General features: G+C 52.3%; 1 protein-coding gene across 1 annotated transcript in view; it reads left to right on the top strand.

The window, feature by feature from the left end:
- Nucleotides 1-283: 283 nt before the first annotated feature.
- ATP6V1B1 (ATPase H+ transporting V1 subunit B1) overlaps nt 284-7,280 on the top strand; it is a 38,794-nt gene continuing 31,797 nt past the window's right edge. The window contains exon 1 of the mRNA XM_034772588.1: nt 284-392. The gene's annotated coding sequence lies outside the window, so the exon portion shown is untranslated. The remainder of the gene's footprint in view (nt 393-7,280) is intronic.

Here is a 7,280-nt window from a genome sequence, read left to right as displayed (position 1 = left end):
GAGCACCCGGGCAGTGCTCCTGTTGCCAAAGGAACACACAGAAATATTTCTGATCGTTCAGCTGGAAGCAGGGGCCGGGGGGTGCCAGCCCAAGAGGTTACACCCAGGCCCAGGCTCTCCCATTGGCACTCCCACTGAGCGAGGGAGGGAGCCGGGCGTTGCACAATGGTTGTACCAATGTGGGGAGCTGGCTGGAGTCTGGTTGTGTTGTGAAATTCAGCCAGGGCAGGATTGCTTCCCACAGAGCAGCGGCAGCCCGGACATTAACCCCGGCCTTGCTTCTCTCTGCACAGTTCGCCCAGTACGCCGAGATTGTCAACTTCACCCTCCCCAATGGCACCAACAGGAGCGGGCAGGTCCTGGAAGTGGTGGGCTCTAAAGCTATCGTGCAGGTGAGTGCACAACATGCAGCTGGTTCCTTGTCGCTATGTTCATGGCACACACACACACACAGAGGTTAGCTAAAACCAGGAAATCCTCTTGCTGGAAGCTTGCGATGTAACACAACTTTGGTTCTTCAAACCCAGAATCTTAACACACAAGAGCCAAAACCAGATAGAGACAAAGCAGGCTGCTCCCTAAAGCAGGATTCACCCACCTTGCTCTAAGCTGGCTCTTTGTTGAAGACTCAGCTTGCGTGCCTCCCTGCAGCGCCCCCTTGCAAACAGATCATGAAAATCTCTGAGACTCACTGGGACAGCTTGTCATTTTAACACAGTTTTCAACACACCACAACTGCAACTCACCCGGCCCATTCTGCTGCTGAGCACCTGTATTGCTTTCTCTATAGCTTCCCTTTTCCAGTTTGGTTCCTTATGAGCTTCACTCTTTGCAAAGCACATTGTCAGAGTGACTGGATGGCTCAGGAAACTGGGAAGGAGATCAGTGTATCTGTATTATGGTAGCACCTCTAGGCCATAACCTAGATCAGGGCCCCATTGTGCTGGGCGCTGCACAAACCCATAGTGAAAAACCACCCCTGCTCCAATGAGCTTGTGAGCGTGCAGGGGCCTTACCTGGTCACGATGTGTCTACACAGCCACTAGACACCTCGGCTGGCCCGTGCCAGCTGACTCGGGCTCCCGGTGCTCGGAATGCGGGGCTGTTTCATTGCAGTGTAGACATCTGGGCTCAGGCTGGAGCCGGAGCTCTGAGACCATCCCACCTTGCAGGGTCCTAGAGCCTGGGCTCCAGACTGATCCCAGACATCTTTACTGCAATGAAACAGCCCCACAAGCCCGAGTCAGCCAGCCCTGGGTTTTCCATTGACGTGTAGACCTACCCTCAGTTCTCCTTTCCTCTCACACACCCCCTCAGGGGCAGGGCCGTAAGAGCAGCTGCTGCAGAGATTGGATTGCAAGTGTCTTTGGGGGACTCAGGCACTGTACCCACGGTGGCACAAGAGTGGGTTGAACCCCCACGCGGGAGAAGAGAGGTGATTTTCTGTTCCCTTTTCTGCCTCCGTCCACTGAATTTTCTTCCTCCCGCTGACTGCTGGCCCTGGAGGAGACCTTGCCAACTGTATAACGTGCTTGCAAAGTGTGTGTCTTGGTGGCTGGTCCACCCAGAATCATAGAATATCAGGGTTGGAAGAGATCTCAGGAGGTCATCTAGTCGAAGCCCCTGGTCAAAGCAGGACCAATTCCCACCTAAATCATCCCAGCCAGGGCTTTGTCAAGCCTGACCTTAAAAACCTCTAAGGAAGGAGATTCCATCACCTCCCTAGGTAACCCATTCCAGGGCTTCACCACCCTCCTAGTGAAAAAGTTTTTCCTAATATCCAACCTAAACCTCCCCACTGCAACTTGAGACCATTGCTCCTTGTTCTGTCATCTGCCACCACTGAGAACAGCCGAGCTCCATCCTCTTTGGAACCCCCCTTCAGGTAGTTGAAGGCTGCTATCAAATCCCCCCTCATTCTTCTCTTCTGGAGACTAAACAATCCCAGTTCCCTCAGCCTCTCCTCATAAGTCATGTGCTCCAGACCCCTAATCATTTTTGTTGCCCTCCGCTGGACTCTTTCCAATTTTTCCACATCCTTTTTGTAGTGTGGGGCCCAAAACTGGACACAGTACTCCAGATGAGGCCTCACCAATGTCGAATAAAGGGGAACGATCATGTCCCTCGATCTGCTGGCAATGCCCCTACTTATACAGCCCAGAATGCCGTTAGCCTTCTTGGCAACAAGGGCAACCTGTTGACTCATATCCAGCTTCTCATCCATTGTAACCCCTAGGTCCTTTTCTGCAGAACTGCTGCCTAGCCACTCGGTCCCTAGTCTGTAGCAGTGCATGGGATTCTTCCGTCCTAAGTGCAGGACTCTGCACTTGTCCTTGTTGAACCTTTTGTCCCAATCCTCTAATTTGTCCCTCTGTATCCTGTCCCTACCCTCCAGCTGTTCCCTGTTCTCCAGAAGAGAACAGCCTACTCCTGTGAGCAGCTAGCTGAATTGCTGCTTCGTTCTAGTGGCAGAGGGCTTGGCTGTAGCGTGCTGGGCCCTCAGTTCAAATCCTAGCAGCAGCACTTGCTAGTCCTCATTCCCACTACTGAGCCATTGTGTCCCTCTAGCTCACTTGAATCTCGCCAAGTTTGGCAGTGACCTGGTTCATTTTAATACGGCTAAATGTACATGTCTACATCTGGGAATAAAGATCACGGTCATACATACAGGACGGGGGACTCTATCCTGGGAAGCAGCGACTTTGAAAAAGATTTGACGGATAATCAGTTGAACATGAGCTCCCAGGGTGACTCTGTGGCCAAAGGGCTAATGCGATCCTCGGATGCATAAACAGGGGAATCTCAAGTAGGACCAGAGAGGTTGTTTTTCCTCTGTATTTGGTACGGGTGCGACCACTGCTGGAATCCTGCATCCGGTTCTGGTGCCCACAATTCAAGAAGAATATTGATAAATTGCAGAGGGTTCAGAGAAGAGCCACGAGAATGATCAGAGGGTTAGAAAACCTGCCTGATAGCGAGAGACTCAAAGAGTTCCATCTATTTAGCTTAGCAAAGAGAAGGTTAAAGGGAGACTTGATCACAAATATTCAGTTACGGGCTCTTCGGGCCAGCAGAGGCAGGAATAACATGATCCAGTGGCCGGAAGTTGACGCTCGACAAATTCAGACTGGAGATAAGGGGTAAATTTGTAACAGGGAGGGTAATTAACCATTGGAATAACCTACCCACAAGTTGTGGTGGGTTCTCCATCACTGGCAATTGTCAAATCAAGATGGGCTGTTTTTCTAAACTCAGCTCTAGGGATTATTTTGGGGCACTTCTCCGGCCTGGGCTATGCAGGGGGTCAGACTAGATGATCGCAGGGCTCCTGTCTGCCCTTGGAATCGATGTGTCTTTGGCTGTTGGGTGTGGGGGGGTCTGATTCCAGCTCCTTGGATGAGGGAGCCACAACACACTCACAAAACTACCTTTGCAACTGTCTCTCGGCCTACAAGCAGGCCGGCACTAAGGGACAGGCAGGGCTCTAGGACTGTATGTAGTGCAGTAGGAAAGCATCTAGTTAACACTTCCTGTTAGAACACCTCGTTGTCAGCGGCTTATAACTTTGCCAAACTGTAACCATTGGGGCTGGTATTTTCCCTGCTGTGCGTCTGCCTCGGGCTGAAGTCCCCCCTCCCCCAACAAAAATGGTTCCGCCTTTTCTCAGAACAAGACTAGGGAAAAATCGGTTGTTTTTGCCCATGTTAATAAAACTCTTCAGCATTTTGTTGGGAAGCTGTAGCCCCAGCATGCTCTGGAGCAGGGACTTGGCATTTGGCTGCTGGGGCCAACACCTGCTCTGGCATTGCGCTTCCCATCTGCTGAGGGGCCAGGCACAAAACCCGAGAGCAGGAGACTGTCTCCTGTGCTCCCAACGGCCACCCCCCGGCTGGCCCCCAAGCAGCAAGGAGAAGATGACTCAGTCTGCTTGGCGAGGAGAGGAGTCTGGGGGCAGTGGAGGGAGGGCAGGTTGGACAAGGAGCCAGACAGGTGGTGGGTGAGACTGGGACAAAGATCCAGGTGGGCAGCATGCAGAAGGGAAGCCGAGAGTTTGAGGGAACTGGGACAAGAAGCCAAGGGGGTGAGGGACTGGGCTGATTGGGACAAAGAGCTGGGGTTGGCTGCTGGGCCATGGAACCAGTGAGGGTGGGGACGTGGAGCCAAGGGGGCCAGGGAGCTGGGGGATATTGGGACAGGAATGAGGACTTGAGACGGGGGTGGAACTGGGACAGTGGCCTGGAAGGGTCAGGGCTACAGGAGTCAGGCCAGGCGGGCGCAGGGGCTGTGTAACCACTAGAGTAGATACTCCCCTCGGACCCTCGACTAGAACCCAGGATTCCTGACTCTGAGTATCCCTCGGCTGCCAGCCCATAGCAGTGAAACCCACTGGCAAAGTGTGTGTCTCATCCCCATCTACTGGCTGGTTCATGTTGGGGATGACAACCTACTAGTGCTGTCAGTTGCTCCGGGGCAGAGGTCTGCACTAGGGAACTAACAGTTCGCACCCTTCCGGTGATCCATGTGGGTACCCGCCTAGTTCCACAAGTTGGCACTCCTGTTTTGTCAGTTTGTTTTTTTCAAAAACCTAGGAAATACACACCAAAAACGATGTTAAAACACACCGTTAAGGTGGCGAAGTCAAGCACTCAAAAGTTGGGAAATGCCAGAATTAGAGTTGCCTCTTTCAACCTGAATTTGGCCCCGTTGTGTGCATGCACAAGGCTACAGCCTTTAATTACATGGGCACAGCCAGTTTGTTCCCCAGTTCCCTTTGCCTCACGTCATTTCCCCCTAAAATGTGCCTTTGGCCTGGCCCTGCTGGCGCTTTTGTCTCTCCAGTGACCCCTGCTGGAGGTCCCCGGAAATGCCATTCTCAGGTCCCATGCCCCCTACCCCTCCGCCCAGTCAGCAAACTCCGCATTGACAATCACCAGTTCACCCCTCACCCTCACAACTGGCACAAAAGGTCTCTCCCTGTGAGATCCTTATCGTGGCCCTGATCCTGCACCCTCCATGCGGGTGGATTCTGTGGGTCTCCATGGGGGCACCAGGGTCCGTCCAAAATAGAAGTCACCGTTTTCTCTAAAAGCGTCCTGACCTTTTGTAATCTAACTCCCTGTCCCTTCCAATCAGCCCACCTTCCCTCCTGGTTTGTCCCTCTCTAATCATTAACCTGGCTGGGACCTCTGCCGGCGAGCTGCGAAACTTCACTCCTCCAATGCGCAGAGACCTTTGCAGTGCCCTTCTAATCCTATTAGGGAGTCAGCCTCCAAAAACCTGCGTCTTTTGCAGAAGCGGCTTAGGAAGGGCCTGACCCACACACATGCACCGGGGTCGGGCAGCCTTTTCCTTTCTTCCCTGCTGCCGCAGCTGCAGCTCTATGAATGAGCCTGCTTGAATGTGCCACATTCTTTCACAGTCCGGTCCTTTCCAAGGGGCCACACGGCTCTAATTAAAGCAGCGGTCGGGAGGTTAATTAATACAAATGGTGGCAAATATTATACCAATCAAAGTGCCTTTGGATTCCCTTTTCTGCTAGAGCACGCTGCTCTGGTAGGATCTCGTTAGCGGGCTGGGAGAAAACACAGCCCTTAAACCGCCCGACTGTTACCTCCAGTGCATTAATGAGACTGTTTTATGCTTTCTTTATTCTGGCCTCTCCCTGACTCATTTTGGAGTTGCAGGGATCTCCAGAGCTGCCTTCTTTGAGCAAATCTAGGTTTCAAAGCAATTTTAAAAGAGTTATGTCTCCTATGGCAGGAGTTGGAATGGAAAATTGCAGTGATCTCTTAGATAGCTAAAGAAATTGCAGGTAAATACTGGTGTGTAATGTTTATATAATAGAGGTGCGTGATCTATAAATATGGCCCTGATCCTGAAGTTGGCTCTGCCCAAGTGAATCCCTCTACCCATGCCGAGTTCGTTGCAGCATCTGGGCTTGTGTGTCATATATGCAGGATAGCTGCTCCGATGATAACTCTTGAGACACCGGAAATACAGCTTGTTACATGCGAGCAACACATGTGCCATTTTCTCCCATAGCGGCTGGTCGACTACTCAGCTGATGTTTCTTCATTTGCTCACATGGCAGAGGTCTGTACTGCAGCGAGCGCTGAGGATTCAAACCCCACTGGTGACTGGGGCACTGAGCATTTAAATGCAGAGAGGAGCAGGATATTCTGATGCCTGCTTCCATTGCCTGTGTCTCAAACCACGACAGGGGCTGGCTTCCTGTCTGATTGCTAGGGGTTCGGTTTGCGTTGTACTGAAGACACAGCTCAGGTTAGGGAGCTGTAGTTCACACTCGCACACACACACATACAACCAACAGATCCCTGGCTGAGGACTTTCATAGCTTGCAAGGGCCTGAGCTCTCTTCCCCCTCCCCGCGAAGTCAACTCTGAAAGTGGCGCCATGCTCCAGTTCTGCCTTGGCTCAAGCGCGCCACCTATTGAGACACAAACTCCACTTCCTGCAGCACCTGGACTTTTGCCTCAAGGTCTCTCATCCAAGTGCTGACCTGGTCGTACGCTGCTTAGCTTGGGAGATATAAGAATTCTAGCAGCAGCTAGGAAGCGAAGGACCACCGTGTGCTTTGGGGCTAGCACAGAGCTCTGTGCCCAGAGGCGAACAAGCACAGCGCTACCCTGTCCCTTTGTGAAGGCAGGGCTGCTGAGCAGGGATGTATAGGTGACCTGCTGTTGAGCCTACATAGTTACATTTAGGGGGCAGGTCGGGAGCTGGTGTAAATCAGACCAGCTCCACTGGTATCAGCTACACCAGTAGCTACGGATCGGGCTCCTTCTGGAACAGTGACCCACGGGTCAGTGTGTGCGACCTGTCCACCTCTGCACCGGATCCACAGAGGAGATGAATCTGTTCCAGGATTGCAGCTGGAGAGACGGGTTCTTTCGCTCATGTCATAGAGGTTTGTGTATTTAGCTCTGGAGGGCCCCACTTCAATCCCCAGTGCTGACCAAGATCACCAGGCCCAGATCCAGCCACTACTTACAATCGACTGTAGTACTGATTACGTACCAGCATTACAGTCATCCCTGTTCGCCAGGCCAGCCAGGTCCGTGAAGGGACAGAAAAGGGACAGAAATCTCCCTGGGTGGCCCAGCAGCCCGGAGGTTTTACACCGTAAGACGTGTTTGAGCCAAAGCCCATTGAAGTCAATGGAAAAACTCCCGTTGACAGGCATTCGATCAGGTCCTAAAAGAGGAGTTTTCTTAATACCAAAGCTTCTTTCCTTCCTTCCTTCCTAGTCTCCCTCTCTC

This window comes from Trachemys scripta, chromosome 5 (assembly GCF_013100865.1).
Source record: "Trachemys scripta elegans isolate TJP31775 chromosome 5, CAS_Tse_1.0, whole genome shotgun sequence".
Taxonomy (NCBI): domain Eukaryota; kingdom Metazoa; phylum Chordata; order Testudines; family Emydidae; genus Trachemys; species Trachemys scripta.
The sequence above is the reverse complement of the archived record's forward strand: the minus strand, read 5'-3'. Positions and strand labels throughout refer to the sequence as shown.